Below are 17,323 nucleotides of genomic sequence, written 5' to 3' on the forward strand. Positions count from 1 at the left end.
CTTAAATAACGAAAACCTTCACCTTCCTTGTTCAGTGCTTTCACGAAATTCTTCATGAGTCCCAGTTTTATGTGAAGAGGAGGTAAAAATATCTTTGCCGTGTCGACAAGCGATTCATGTGCCACATTTTTCTGTCCTGGAACTAACATTTTACGGAGTGGCCAGTTCTGTCGAGAATAGTGCGACTCTTTGGCATGGCTGTCCCATTCACAGATGAAACAACAGCACTTTGTATAGCCAAGCTGCAGTCCTAGTAACAGAGCAACGACTTTAAGATCTCCACAGATATTCCAGTTGTACCTGCTATACTGGACGTGCTTCAGCAACAGTTCCATATTCTCATACGTTTCTTTCATGTGTGCTGCATAGTAGGGGTGGGCGGTATGACCAAAATTCTATATCACGGTATTTTTCTAAATTATCCCAGTTTCACGGTATTCAAAGGTATTTTTTTCCCATGCATGAGTGGATGTTAACCACATTTTCCACTGCAGTTACTGGCTAAGAATAACCTATTCCACTGTCAAGTGCATTGTGCATTGTACAAAAAATACATTTTAATGTGCGCACAAGTATTAATACTGGTTTGCATGGCCCCATAAAGTGATAGTTTTCAAGGGGGTGGCACTAATGAAGAGAAGGAATCACATTGCATGACAGATGCAGTCAAAATGTAGAACCTTTTTATTGAACAAATTTTGCAAAAACTTAAACTATAATTTTGACAACATATTTTCGACCGTCCAAAGAGGCATTTAGACTTAGTAAAATATCCAGAAGTGCTTGTCAAAAGTTGTATTGCACTGAACATCTTAGAAAAGGAATAAATAGTAAATATTTTTTGTAAAACAACTACACTTTCTGTTAATGTTAACCATCTCTGTCCACCGACACGTTAAAGTGACTTTTTAAACAACTTTACCATCATTAAACTGCATAATATTTAAACTAATAAATAATAACAATAAAATAAATAATAGTATTATTACTGATAGTTGCACTATTACTTCAAGGCTTTAAGCCCAGGTGCATTACACAGTATTCACCAAATTAAAATAAAATAAAAAGTGCAATCTTGGTGATGACATCTTTACCAACTGAACCATCATTTAGGCAAACTGCATTAACATGGACCTTGCTTCAAGCTAAGCCATATGCATAAATAATAAAACTAAAACTTGCATTTATAATGCTATTTGTGGTATAGCGCTACAGAATCGTATTAGGGCCACGGTGAAGAAAAAAATACGGACACGGGGAAGAAAAAATCAAACTACATGTCGAGAATAAAGTTGACATTTCCACTTTATTCTCATAGTTTACTTTATAATTAAAGTAGAATGTCATAAACTAAACTTCATCCTAAAATCATTGTTTAATTTACTAGATTTTCTCAAACCCCGTCATAAGTTAATGTAGCACATTAAATGCTTTGTGTTAAGTGTTCCCCGACCCAGTTGTTAATCACTACGCTTCTTAAACTGACTTCTCCCGCACTAAAAGGAGATAGCGATCACCGCACAGAATCCATTCACTTCATGATATTCCTGCTCTCTGAAAATTTAGAATGCTAAGATAAATACTTGATATCATTTTCATGATGAAATGCATTAAAGCAGGTATTAAACATGCACGGTAGTGAGGCGGTAGTGCTGCAACCTCGCAGTAAAGGGTCCCCAGGTGTATGTTCAGTGTAGAGAACTTTATGGCAGGTGTGACGAGGCTCCAAAAAACTGGATGTATGAATGGCTATCGCACAGGTGTAACTTAAATATTGTGTAAATGTTGGGTTTGTGATCTGGTGGTCGGAAACACTAACACAGAATTCAATGGATGTTCTTCTGAGCAGGCTTTCTTTATTCCACGCGTGCTGTCTCTATCTGACGTACCAAAACCCCAATTCCTATCTTTCATTTTTCTTTCTCCATATAACCAATCACCACACGATAAACGTCTCTGTGAAATTAAAACTAGTTATAAACTTAGCCCACGGAGTGTTCAGAACTTTAAAAATATCTTCGTTATACATGTTTAATTATGCCATCTATTCAGGGTGGCGCCCATCCCTGAACGAGTCGCCAGCACATCGCAGGGTGAATACGAGCAAAACATACATTAGCAGGGTCAATATAGCATAACAACACCCCACATTCTACGTGACTGAAAGGAAACTGAAGTAAACCCACCAGAAAAACATGCAAATTCAAGGCAGGGTACACCCGAGACACCCTTGCTGCAAGGCAGCAGTGCATCCTCCACGCCGCGGTGCCCTCACATGATTAATACATGCTTTAATGCATTTCACCATGAAAATTATATCAAGTATTTATCTTAGCATTCTAAATGTTCAGAGAGCAGGAATATCATGAAGTGAATGTATTCTGTGCGGCGATCGCTGCCGGGGCCTCCTCTTAGTGCAAGAGGAAGTCAGTTTAAGAAGCTCGGGAAACACTTAAAAGCATTTAATGTGCTATATAACTTATGACGGGGTTTGAGAAAATCCAGTAAATTAAATATTCATTTTACAATGAAGTTTAGTTTACGATGTTCTACTTTAATGACAAAGTACGAGAATAAAGTCAACATGTCGACTTTAATCTTGACATAAATGGCGAGAATAAAGTAGAAATGTTGAGAATAAAATCAACATGTCGACTTTATTCTTGTCATAAGCGTCAAAATTAAAGTCAACATGTCGTCACACTATTACACAGTACCCAGGTACATTACACTGTATTGAAAACAAATAAGACAAATACAACTTGGCTTGCAGTATTATCCAGTAGTATAGAAACAGTATTTACACATCTGACCTTTTAAAACTAAAGTATCTCCAGGCGACGGACGTGACTCCTTTTTTTCGGCAAAAGTTCTTCTGTTCATCATGTTCAACTTTACTTTTAGTTCAGTTTCGGAATGCTCTCTGTCCATTTTCACCGCGCGGCATACCTATGCTACCGCCCACTATTTGGTGGTGTAGCAGTGAAAAAGAGCCCCACTTGAACAGTTTCCCGCTGCACCACATTCTGAACGTTATTTAGGCAATTTAAACCGGTGTTGTGGTATAAGAAAAATCCATATCATAAAAAAAATAAACGGTTTTCGGTATGAACCGGTATACCACCCAGCACTACTGCATAGCCAACAGGTACTGAAGGATAAACGTTGCCATTGTGTAGCAGAACAGCTTTCAGGCTTAACATTGACGAATCAATGAAGAGACGCCACTCTTCCGGGTTGTGATCACAACCCAAGGCCGAGAACTATTCTTCAATGTCACAACAGAAACTGTCGACTTGTGCAAAAACTTTGGTTATATCATGATGTTGGCCTCGAAACATAGAAATTTTCATTACTGGTGACAGCAAACACCATTCCTGCAGTCTCAAACCCAGCAGCTCGGGTTTTGCTTATGACAGACTCAAATCTCTGACCAAATCGTTCAATTCGGACTGTGTAATCAGATGTGGATCGCCTGATGAGCACGGTTCAAAATCCGGGTCAATGTCACTGTCAGTACCCTGCATTGCAGTTTCTTCATCTGGTTCGTCTAAGGTCCAATACTCTGGTGGTTTTGGAATTGGAAGACTGTCGTCATGTGGCACGGATCTCATTGCTGAAGGCAGATTAAGATATTCAATTGACTTCTTGTGTTTAGCAGAGAAACCAGACACATTAGTCAAATAGAAGTAATAGTCCGTCACATAGTCTTTCTGTTCTTGCCATATCATCAGAACAGCAAACGGCATCGTCTTTCAAGTGCCTCTGAGCCAGGCTCTCAGACTGACAGCACACGTCGCACAGAAAATGTGAGGCGCCCATTCCTTGTCTTGATCACCAATTTTGTAGCCAAAATACAGATGATAAGCTTTCTTCACAAGAGCAGCCATCCAACGTCTCTGAGGCACAACTGTATATTCGCCACAGATCTGGCAGAATGTATCGTGGCTGTTACGACATTGATGACACATATCGCCCGAAACCAAAACATCTATGGCATCAAGTTTACTTATGTTATATTGCTACAGATACTATACTGTACTATACTGATACTATACATACACACTGACTATATTAACCAAATGAACAGGATCGGTGTATGCAAGCCACCTTTATAGCATGCTGAGACAGCGTCAAGCTTGTTCAGACCTGCCCAGGATGTCAACTTCCACAGAACAGCTTCCAACCTGGCCTGATTCCATGCCTGGATATGCCCAGGCTGCACAAAACGTTGTTGATAAGTCACTTAGGGGAGCGAAAATGTTTGGATACAAATATAAGAAAAAATCATGACAAAAGTGAAGATTTCTCTGAAACGGTACGTGATAGATACATTTTAATGTGATATTCGTGATCAGCTCCCAAAAATCTCTAAGAAACCCCCAACAGTGTTCAAGAAGCAAAAACTTTTTGTGCACTGTTTCCTGAAGTGTTTCTATGATTTAATTTACTTGTATAATAGCAATATTATACCCTGTCCTAATTGATGCAAGTTACAGCACAGAATGAGATATGGTAGGTAATGCAAAAAAAAAACCCAACACTTTCACACAAAAACTGAAGGATGGCTAAACCTACCGGTTCTCTTATTATTTTTCTCTTGTTCAGAAAAAAAATATCAGAACTACAAATGGTGTACATCAAGAGGCCCATTAAATTGCAAATAGACTGCTGAATCTTTATTGTAGTTTGCCTGAATATATGTACACTTAACATATATTGTCATCCATTATTCTGAATATATAGAGCAGTCAGTATCAACTTCAGAGGTCTTTTTTGCAGATAAGTACACTTTCCTTTCTTCCTAGCACTATAGGCTATCTTGATTAATGGGAAAATATATATAGGACTAGCAAAATACCCGCGCTTCGCAGCGGAGAAGTAGTGTGTTAAAGAGGTTATGAAAAAGTAAAGGAAACATTTTAAAAATAACGTAACATGATTGTCAATGTAATTGTGTTGTCATTGTTACGAGTGTTGCTGTCATATATATATACATATACATATACACATATATTATATATACATATACACATATATTATATACAGTCCTGATCAAAAGTTTAAGACCACTTGAAAAATGGCAAAAAAATCATATTTTGCATGGTTGGATCTTAACAAGGTTCCAAGTAGAGCTTCAACATGCAACAAGAAGAAATGGGAGTGAGACAAAACATTTGTTGAGCATGCAATTTAATGAAAACAACGATTAAACTGAAACAGGCTGTTTTACAGCTGAGCAAAAGTTTAAGACCACACCTCCAAAAAAACCCGTAAACCCCCCCAAAACAGAAATCAAACTTCCAAACATGAACTCAGTACTGAGTAGCTCCACCGTTATTGTTGATCACTTCAAAAATTCGTTGCGGCATGCTTGATGCAAGCGTTTCCATGAGGTGAGTGGGAACATTTCTCCAAGTGGTAAGAACCACTCGCAGAAAGTTCAAAACGACACATTTCAGACCTAAGCATATGGGCATCATTTATACAGTCCTGATCAAAAGTTTAAGACCACTTGAAAAAGCAGGATGGGCCAAAAGAGTGATGTTATTCTCCTGGAAGAAGTCCCTTGTCCTGCGGGCATTGTGTACTGTAGCGTTGTCCTGTTGAAAAACCCAGTCGTTACCACACAGACGAGGGCCCTCAGTCATGAAGAATGCTCTCTGCAACATCTGGACATAGCCAGCGGCTGTTTGACGCCCCTGCACTTCCAGAAGCTCCATTGTTCCACTGAAGGAAAAAGCACCCCAGACCATTATGGCGCCCCCCTCCACTGTGGCACGTAGAAAACATCTCAGGTGGGATCTGCTTGTCATGCCAGTAACGTTGGAAACCATCAGGACCATCAAGGTTAAATTTTTTCTCATCAGAGAATAAAACTTTCTTCCACCTTTGAATATCCCATGTTTGGTGCTCTCTTGCAAAGTCCAAACGAGCAGTTCTGTGGCGTTCAAGGAGACGAGGTCTTTGAAGACGTTTTTTGTTTTTGAAGTCCTTCAGTCTCAGATGCCATCTGATGGTTATGGGGCTGCAGTCAGCACCAGTAACAGCCTTAATTTGGGTCGAGGATCGTCCAGTGTCTTGACGGACAGCCAATTGGATCCTCCGGCTCAGTGCTGGTGAAATTTTTTTGGGTCTTCCACTTGACTTTTTTGTTCCATAACCCTCAGGATCATTTAAGAAATTCCAAATGACTGTCTTACTGCGTCCCACCTCAGCAGCGATGGCGCGCTGTGAGAGACCCTGCTTATGCAGTTCAACAACCCGACCACGTTCAAAAAGGGAGAGTTTTTTTTGCCTTTGCCATCAGAACGTGTGACTACCTGACAGAAAATGACAATGAATCCACATCTTTGCACAGATTTGGCCTTTTAAAGGCATGTGGTCCTAAAATTTTGATCAGCTGTAAAACAGCCTGTTTCAATTTAATCCTTATTTTCAATTAATTGAATGCTCAAAAACTGTTTTGTCTCACTCCCATTTCTTCTTGTTGCATGTTGAAGCTCTACTTGGAACCTGGTTAAGATCCAACCATGCAAAATATGATTTTTTGCCATTTTTCAAGTGGTCTTAAACTTTTGATCAGGACTGTATCATATATATACACATTTATATATATATATATATATATACACACATATATATATATATATATATATATATATATATATATATATATATATATATATATATATATATACATATATATATATATACATATACACACATACATGCACTTACAATAACATAGAAATCAATATAAACAACATTAACATCATTATCATATGAGAATATGAAGTAATATATAAGAAGCACATTTCATATAAATATAAATTATTAAACAGTAAAATCTTCTTGTATAATTTGCTACCGTGGCTATTCGTTTGTCTGTCCAGGATTTTAAATCACCTGTAGCTCGCAAACCGTTTCACCTATTGACTTGAAATCTGGTACACATATAGCACGTCACGTCTACTATCCGCTTTATGGGTGATGATTGTATTACTCTTTTTATCTTTATTTTATTTTATTGTAGAATCAACTCCTATCTGCGCACACCAGGGCGGCCGTGGGTGGATGCGTATGGTGTATTCACTCCATGTTATCGTGCATTGCGCTGTCACTGGTATTTTGATAAAAGAATCTGAACAACATATAAGAAGCGTATAAATTATTAAACAGTAAAACATTAACATTTAAGAAGTAAAGTTACATTGAGTACTACTGCAGTGCCTTCGGGTATACCTCATTTTTTGTTTGCCCATTACATGCTTAAATGTATAAATTTTTTGGTGCACCTACCCGAGAACACGCGACATATAACCAACCGTGGGAGAAGCATGGATTTTAAACACGCGTTGAGTTCATCTGCTGGTCTCCCTCGTGGAATAACTGGTAATGTTTGACTAAAATCTACAGCGAGTAAAACGACATTACCTCCTTTTTTTTTTTTTTTTACGATCTCTGAGATCTTGCATTTTTCGGTTCAAGGCTTCATAAGCTCTTTTATGTTCCATGGTGTACTTATCCCAAACCATCATCTTTGAATGTTGCAAGACTTTCGCCTTGTATGTAGATCGGGGTAATTACATTCATTGCATTCCTAGTCTGAATCACAATCTGATTGTATGGGTGGTTACCTGGCAGGTAACGCTTATGCTTGGTCATCAAGTCGTCTAACATCCGCCACGTGCCCTCTTTTAATTGCGAGAAGCAGATATATATAGCCAAATTCTCGCGCTTCGTTGTGGCGAAGTACTGCTTTTAATTTTTTATTAAGAAAATCGGATCGAAAATATACCAATAACAATTTGTTAAGGATCTGTTTTTTTGTAAACCTCCCTTTTCACAGCTGTCGCGCTACGGCGTGTGTTTCGTTTATTTGACAGTATGTAGATCGTGGTAATTACATTCATGGCATTCGTTTTCTGAACCACAATCTGATTGTATGGGTGGTTACCTGCCCAGTTACGCTTTTGGTTGGTCAGCAAGTCGCCTTACGTCCGCCACGTGCCCTCTTTCTGTTCCCAGAAGCAGATCATAGAATGGTTTTAATAGTTTACTTTCAAATAATGCAAAGAGTATGCGACACGCGTTTTTCCTTAATTCTGGGCTCATCAGGCGTACACACTCACTGCATCGCCTCTCAGGAATCGAATCTCTATCGTCAGCACCAGAGTTGAAGCCCCTAACGTTGCGGTCAGCAAATCGGCTAACATCCGCCATGTGCCGTCTTTCAGTTGCGAGAAGCAGATCATAGAATGGTTGAAATTGTTTACTTTCAAATTATGCAAAGAGTACGCGACACGTGTTTCGCCCTAATTCTGTGCTCTTCATGCGTACACACTCATTGCATCCCCTCTCGGGAATCGAATCTCGAACATCAGCGCCAGAGGTGAAGCCCCTAACGTTGCGCTACGGCGTGTGGTTCGTTTATACCTCGTGTCTTCTCATTAAACTTTTATCTCGCGAATATGTTATTGCAATCCACAGCGGGAGCGTTTCTATAAACTTAATTTAAACTTACGTTTTACACCGTGCTTTGTTTTCCTTATGAAGATGCTTGTATGCCTCACTCGCTCCCTTCTCAATTGTTTAATGAATTTTTTGTTCTTCGCTGTTTGCGGCTCTTCCTTCATTTCTCCCTACTGCGTTCTTTTATCTCGCAAATATGTTATTGCAATCTGCAGCGGGAGCGTTTCTATAAACTTAATTTAAACTTACGTTTTACACCGTGCTTTGTTTCCCTTATGAAGATGCTTGTATGCTTCACTCGCTCGCTTCTTATTGTTTCGCTCCCTTCTCAATTGTTTAATGAATTTTTTGTTCTTCGCTGTTTGCGGCTCTTCCTTCATTTCTCCCTACTGCGTTCAGTCGTTTCACGTGATTATGTGGGAGGCGTGATGATGTGACACTCAACTCCGCCTCCCACAGCCATCGAGCTGCCGTCCATTACAGTATATTGTCAAAAAAGAGGTTCCAGTTATGACCATTACGCGTTGAATTTCGAAATGAAACCTGCCTAACTTTTGTAAGTAAGCTGTAAGGAATCAGCCTGTCAAATTTCAGCCTGCCACCTACACGGGAAGTTGGAGAATTAGTGATGAGTGAATCAGTCAGTCCGTCAGTCAGTGAGTCAGTGAGGGCTTTGCCTTTTATTAATTAGTATAGATAAACCTACCAAAAAAGCATTGTTTATTTTTTAAAAGACACTTGTAATGCAAAAAGGCACACGTTTTTCATAATTTATGTAATGTGAATTGATGGAAAATATTTAGTTATTTTTATTAAGGCTTAACTAAAGAGGTTTTAGAGTACTTCAAGATTCATCTCCAGTAACAGTGACCTGGAAACAAACACACTGGCAAAAATACTTATTGGTGCTATCAATAGGTTGTCTTTACAATCAAAAAATGAGGGATAACAAGGCTTCTAAGAATATTTTCTCTTAATAATAGAACCAATAGTAGTTATCTCCTCATCACAGTGAAAATCTTAAGCACGACCTCGGTTTTATAGTCAGGTTGACTCCAGAACCATTGACCACAGATGAAAATGTCCGGTCTTTATTAGGATACTATAAAAAAACTAAACTGTTTTTTTTTTTTTTTTTTTAAAGACATTATTAAAACAAATATCTCAAATCAAAAGTTGTACACTTGGAACAATAACACATTTCCTTTCTTTTCTTCATAAAATAGTATCTTTCCTGTCTCTTTCATATCCAGTCTATCTATATTACTAAAGGACAGTTTAATTTATGCACGGCGGACACACCGAAGCGCATGCACACTGCGCCACTGTGCCCCAGAGTCGAACGCAGCGGCTTCCCAGAGTCAGTAGGTGGCGCCCTAACAACACAACCTGTAAACTAAACTTGCTCTAATCCACTGCGCCAGCAGTCTGTGTGGCATGTTTGAATCACATAACGGTAATTCAGTAACAGAGAGACAAAAACGAGACCGCATGGATACAAACAATAAACGGAGGCTCCTACAACGCGCTTCGCCAACACCAGAAGCAAAGAAGTCACGGCTCCAAAACGAAACACCTCAAGTAACAGAAATACAAAAACGAACCCGTATGGATAAAAACAATGAACGAAGGCGCCTACAACGCGCCTCTGAATCAGCAGACGCAAAGGAGTCACGGCTCCAAAAACAAAGAGCTCAACGATTACAAATACAAAACCGAGCCCGTAGGGATGAAAACAATGAACGAAGGCGCCTACAACGCGCTTCTGAAACACTACATGCAAGAGAGGCACGGATCCAAAAAGAAACTGCAAAAGGGCTACAAAGTCGTTTAAAAGGTTTAAGATGTTCAATATTCTAACAAAGAAAAAGACAAAGACGGCAACGACGGACAGACGCTGAACAATTCTGCCAGTTAGCTGAGAACGCGTTCTATAATGAGTCCACTGTTCATGAAAATTCATTGGGATTAATGAGTGTCATTTGCAGTCATTGTCATTCACGTAACTTCCTTGAAGAAAAAACTGGCAGTACAACTGATGAGTTTACACGTTGTTGTCAAAAAGGTCAAGTTAAGCTGCCTCCTTTGAATGAATATCCTGAATATGTACGGAAGCTAACAGTAAACGACGTCTACCTAACGACACAGCCACAGAACAACAAAGACGAGACCGCATAGATAAAAACAATAAGGAGTCACAGCTCCAAAACGAAGGAGCTCAACGATTAGTAATACAAAAACTAGCCCGTATGGCTACGACCTGTAAACTAAACCTGAGGTACAGCGTGCACGCCAGATTGTACAGTATATATGCACAGATGCCAGAGGCAACAGGCAAGTCGTTCACACTGCTGCCGCTGCCAAATGCGAGACTGCATGGATAAAAACAATACACAAAGGCGCCTACAACGCGCTTCTGAAACATACCTCATGACTAGCAGAATCGTACGTCGACGCCATACTGTGAGTGGCACTGTAGACGCACCCACCCTCCATGATATTTCATCCCTACAAATATCGGAGGGAACAGAAAGTGATTGCCATTCTTGGATTTACGCTTCTTTCGAGAATCGCGGGGCTGCTGGTTCTTTAATAAGGTAAGAGTTAGCATTGAACATGGAGTCAGAGAATGCCTTCTGTTTGAATTATTTGTATGACCCATGCCCTGTGCAAAAATGCACAATCACTTTCTTTTCATGGGTGTAAAATTAATTTTTCTCCTTTGCTTCTCTCTTAATGCACCTGTGAGAAAAACTTTTTTTTTCTTTAGTTTTTTAACCATTTCTTCAAGTTATTAAACTCCTAGTGTCCACTGTTTGAAGCAGTAACAGACAACTTTATCTTTGCACTAATGTCTACTGAAAGAACAATGACAACCTTTACCCAGAAAGATATATTTTTAAGTGTAAGGATTTCAGTGTCCATCTCTGTGAAGTCCTTAACAAACAACTTTAGATTTAACTTTTGGCTAATGTAATGTGATGCTTAGTTTCTCATCTTTAATTCCTTGCATCTTGATTCAGTGCTTGAACATCATAGGTCAGAGATTTGCACTTCTGTCCACAGTTGCCCCTAGATAATGATGTCCTTCCCATACCTTAACCAGTGACCTTTGGTAATCATCAGTTCTCTGAGCACTTATTATCAACAAAGCTGATAAATGTGCTTCAAACAGTCAAGCTACTCGCAGAATCATAGAGCTTTGCTCTTTAAAACCTAGTATCCAGTGTAATCAGGTACTGGTTTTGTCTTGTTTTTTTATATGATTAAGCATGATGGATGGTGCATTAGTGCAGTTCACACTTAATCACACTACCACAGCTTCAAAGTCCTGTGTTGTATTCCTGTTTTTCTCACTGTACTGAATATATTTACACATTCTTGTGTGTCTGTTTCCATTTTCCAGAGAAATGCATCTTATGATGATTTGCAATTCCTTTAATGAAAAGTGGTGTGCGTGAAGTGTGGTCTCTGATAGGCTAGTGCCCCATTAGGAATTGGTTCTAATAGTCTCATTGCTGCTGTGAGAGCATGGATGTATCGTTGGACTCCCCAGAGTGAAATGCACTAGTAGTATGATGACAATGATAATTTATTGTTAGAACATTAAAAACATTTTGACGAGAACAGGCCATTCAGCACAACAAAGCTTGTAAGTTCTATCTACATGATTTCTTTAAAATAACAAATTGAGTTTTAAAGGTTTCCTAAAGTCCTACTCTCTACACTCTTCTTGGTAATTTATTCCATGTGCTGTGATTCTCCATGAAGTTCATTGGATTCATGTTTGTAGCTGCGTTTTCCCAAAGTTTCCAAAATTCAGCAGCTCCAACTCAAAAAATGGGATTCAACAAAAGCCTGACGCGCAGAAATGATTCCACAGACAAAATATCTTCATTTTTAAAAGTTTAGTTAAGTATCAAAGTAAAACAGTTCACACAAAAAAGAAAATTAAAATAGCAAAAAAAAGGAAAAAATATGATAAGAAAAATTTAGTTCTAAGCTTAATCTTGTTACATCTTAAATCGTTACTAGTCACTTATAATTTCTGAACCATTTCAAAACGTTTCTGAACCATTTCAAAGCGGTCAGAAAACTGTATGCTTATCCCATCTCTGAGTAGAAAATGCCTTTAATTCTTCTGGAAATTCTTGCTGTTGACTGAGGTGGATAAGCTCCGTTTCGGCTTTAACTAAATCGTCTAGTGAAATTGGATTTGTTTTTAAAGTCAGTTTATACTTTTTCATGTGCTTTGCGATGAGTGATTTTTGTTCTTCTGGATCACTTTTAGTCTGACTGACTTCTAATTGAAATGTTTTTCTTTCATTTCTTAAGTTCAGCATTAAGTCTTTAAACTTGAGGAACCAAGCCACTGCTTTCTTCAAACAATGCCAATCTGAAAAATAGGTGATTAGTTTGTTGATGGGCTCGGTTGCTTCCTCTATTTTTGTCACGTTAACTGCACAAGTTTTAACTTCTGGATCATCTTCAATGAGTGAATCATTCAGTTGATCTGGTCTTTTTGGCCACTCCTTTTCAGGATTCAATAAGAAACTTGGACCTTGTGACCATGTGGTGCTTTTGAGAAAGTTTTCTATGCTTAGCCCTCTAGATGCTTGATCAGCCGGGTTAAGGACAGATGTGACATACCTCCACTGTGAAGGCTGTGAATGATCTCTGATCACGGAGATTCTGTTGGCAACAAAGGTCTTGAACCGAGTGCTTTCATTTGAGATGTATTTTAGTACCGTGGTGCTGTCGGTCCAAAATGTAGATTCTTCTAAGGGCATTTGAAGCTCACCTTTAAGCATTTTGTCCATTTTAACTGCCACAACGGCTGCTGTCAGCTCCAATTTTGGAATCGTGACCTGTTTCAATGGTGCAACTCTTGACTTGCCCATCAGGAATGAACAATGCTTTTTGCCCTCTTCATTGGTTAAGACAAGATAAGTGACAGTGCCATATCCATCTTCACTAGCATCTGCAAAATGGTGCATTTGTGCTGTCTTTATGGTTCCAAACCCGTAGGTTTGAAGCATCTGTTCACTTTATACTCTGTAAGTAACTGCAAATCATCCATCCATTTTTTCCATTTCTGAATGTGTTTGACTTCTACTTCTTCATCCCACCCAAATTTCTTTTTGCATAAGTCTCTTAGAATAAGTTTTGCTGGCAGTAGGGCAGGTGCTAGAAAACCAAGTGGATCATAAACTGAGCTAACAACAGACAGAATACCATGCCTTGTGGCGGGCTTGTTTTGTAACTTAATCTGAAATTTGAAACTGTCCGTTTCTGTGCACCACTGGACACCCAGGGCACGCTCTGTGGGAAGGAGACTGTGGCTCAAGTCTAAGTCCTTTTGTTCATGAGCTCTGTCTTCTTCTGGAATAGACAATAAAACTTCTCTGTTGTTACTCACCCACTTAGTCAAGTGAAAACCCCCTTTGAGGCATAGAGCTTGGAGGTCCTTTGCCAGCTTTATTGCTTGTTCCTCTGTTGTCACTGACCTTAAGCAGTCATCCACGTAGAAGTTATTGAGAACGGTGATAGATAGATAGATAGATAGATAGATAGATAGATAGATAGATAGATAGATAGATAGATACTGTGTTAACAGCTTCCTCAGGAAATGTATCTCTGGAGTCTTCGGCTGTTCTACGCAAAGCATAAGAAGCACAACTGGATGAAGAAGTAGCACCAAAAAGATGTACTGTCATTTTGTATTCTTCAAGGTCTTTACTTAAATTACCTCCAGGCCACCATAAAAAACGTAAAAGATCAGTGTCTCTATCTGGTACTTTAACTTGGTAGAACATTGACTTAATGTCTGCCATTAGTGCTACTGGCTCCTTTCTGAATCTTGTAAGGACGCCAATGAGTGTGTTAGTTAGGTCGGGGCCTTTTAATAATTGCTCATTAAGTGAGATTCCCTGGTAGGTGGCTGTGCAGTCAAAGACCACTCAAATTTTTTTTACTTTGGATGATACACACCGTGATGTGGAATGTACCACACTCTGCCTTCATTGCAATTTAGGTTTTCTTTGGGTACCTTGACAGCATAACCCTTGTCTATAATGTCTTTCATGAAGGCTTTATAGTCTCTGTGGAAACCTGAATTTTTGCTCAGTTTTCTTTTGAGTCCTATAGTATGCTGTTCAGCAGTACAGCGATTGTTTGGCATTTTCAGTGTTTCATCCTTCAAAGGCAAATTTAAACAATAATGGCCACCTACCAGACTCGCAGATTCTGAGGCTATGCGCATGAACTTGATGTCCTCCTGTGACATCTCCTCCTTTTCTTCACAGTTACGTTCTGGAAAATCTGTGTTATACTGTTGCAGCAACATATCCTCAATCTCTGTTATTGACACACGATTGGTTGAATGTTTGGGCATCTTACCGCTTTGTTTTGTGAGGTCATCTATCTCTTTGTATGGTGCGCCGACCACCCATCCAAGTGCAATCTTCGTAGCATAGGGTCCATCTCCTTGACTAGGTATGAATCGTGACTGCTCGAGGATTTCTGGATAGTTAATTCCTATTAAAACATCAACTTCAGAGTCAATACGAGTTAGACGTACCTCTTTAAGATATGCCCACTTATCGATATCTTCTTGTAGTGGAATATTTTCTCTGTCCAATGGAATGGAGACCTGTGTAAAGACCTTTGGCAAATCAATATATTCATCATCATTGAGACCACAGACTTGTAAATCTGATAAGACAGAACTTTGTGTTAACACTTTTGAATCATCATCATAGTTATTCATAGTTTTGAGAAATACTTGTGTTCTTCTCCCTTGAAGGTTTAATTGTTTCTGGAGCCTTTCAGTGCAAATTGTTACTGTACTGCCTTGGTCTATAAAGGCATATGTTTCTACATACCTTTCTTAGATTTTACCTTAACAGGAACTACGTGTAGCGCACACTCTTCTCCGGCCCCAGTAAAGGCACAAGTTCCAGTCTGTGTTTCCTTTTCAGTAGATGTTACCACATTGGCTGCAGCTTTAGATGTTGTTCCACTGTCTTTTTTGATGTGTAGGATGCCTGGGTGCTGAAAAGAACATGTCTGACATTTCATTCTTTCTTTACAGTTCTTACCAAAGTGCCCCTGTTTGAGACAGCAAAAACATAAACCTTTAGATTTCAAAAAGTCAATTCTTTCTTTATGTGGCAGTTCTTTGATTTTACTACATTCAGCAAGAGTATGCTGGCCATTGCAGAATACACAAGGCTTTTTAAATGCACATATATCATTAGCAGATTTTTTGACAGAGATTTCTTGAGTTCCCTTTTCGGCAGTATCAGTTATACTTGTAGTATAAGTACTTCCTGATTTCTGACCATACTTATGAGGAGACGACCTAACATTGTCAGTCTTTTCCTTTTTCTCTTTGCTGCCGTAAATATGATGCATAAATATCTTAGCCTGTTTATGTAAAAAGATAGTTAAGTCGCGAATTTCTATCTCTCTTTTTTCTTCTTCTTCAATTTCATAAGCTATATCCCCCCACTTATTTTGTAGAGAATATGGGAGCTTTGAAAGTATAGTACGGATATTTTCATTGCTATTAAATGCTGCTCAACTTTTATCTTTAGTCATGGAGTCCATACAGTTATCGAGAAAGGTTGCATAGTCTCTCAAGGCCTCCCCATCTTTTTGTTTTATTTGAGGCCACTTCAATGCTTTAGATAGATAGATAGATAGATATTTACTTATGTATGCGTCTACTACAAACGCTTGGTTGCCATAGTAACTTTCAAGTTGCTCTCTAGCCTTTTTATAACCTTCATCTGGTGGCAATAGTGTACAACCATTAATCATTTCTTGAGCTGATCCTCTTGTATATTGAATCAAATAATCTAATTTATCTTGTGGGTCTGTTAGTACATTACCTATAGCGTGATTGAAGGCTCTGATAAGTTTCGCGTAAGTCATTGGGTCACCTGAAAATAAAGGGACCTGTCTGTGTGGTACTTCAACACGCTGAACTGGAGGTGGTGGAGTAGTAGCTGTGTTTTGTTGAGTTAGCGATTTAGCCATTTCAATGACTGCTTTCTGATATTCAGCTTGATTCTGTCGTTCCTGCCTTTCCGACTCGAGTTCATCCAACCTTTGTATGATTCTATCAAGTTCTGTGCGTTCAAGTGTGACTGTAGAAGATAGTGATGATGCCGCTGCAGCACTTTTCTGGGCTAAAGAGTCACATTTAACATCCAAAGCGCGCTTTAACTGTGGAGAAGCCTTTCGCCCCTTTGACTTTGAGCGATCCCGTTCTTGCAATTGCATCCCTTCGAATTGGTTAACTAGCTGCTCGTCAGATTTATGTGATAACAGTTTATTTGCATCTTTCAGCCATAGCTTTGTAACATTAATAAATTCGTTCCAATTCTTAGAGCTTTCAGCGAATGTCGTTTTCTGTTTCTTAATAATCGCGCCTTCTTTACTCAGCATTGATATTAGCCTTTGATTCAACTCTTCTATCTCACTATGCGTCTCGCAAAATTTTTCAAGTCTTTCAGCTACTTCTGAATGATTTTCTGGAGTATCTTTAAGACTTTCTATGTCAGCTATAAGCACGGAAAGTTTATCTTTCCTCTGACTTATGTGCCCTTTAAGATCTCCGATTACATTTTCTGGCTTCGAGTCTGTACTCATTTCACTACTAACTTCACTGGAATTATGCTTAGACATTGCCATGACAACAGCTGATTCTCTTGACAGCAACAAACGTCACAATAGGAACGTTCCAACAAAGCAGTTACTTCCTTATAGAAAGGCTTCAAAACTCGGGCAAAAGCAAAAGCGATCATCCACAAAGTCTTTTACAATATCACAGTCTCTTAAA

General features: G+C 39.0%; 1 protein-coding gene across 4 annotated transcripts in view; it reads left to right on the forward strand.

The window, feature by feature from the left end:
• The window catches only part of arhgef1b (Rho guanine nucleotide exchange factor (GEF) 1b), a 171,333-nt gene that overhangs the window by 134,803 nt on the left and 19,207 nt on the right, over window positions 1-17,323 (forward strand). The window lies entirely within an intron of this gene.

Source organism: Erpetoichthys calabaricus, chromosome 17, assembly GCF_900747795.2.
Source record: "Erpetoichthys calabaricus chromosome 17, fErpCal1.3, whole genome shotgun sequence".
In the NCBI taxonomy this organism is placed as follows: domain Eukaryota; kingdom Metazoa; phylum Chordata; class Cladistia; order Polypteriformes; family Polypteridae; genus Erpetoichthys; species Erpetoichthys calabaricus.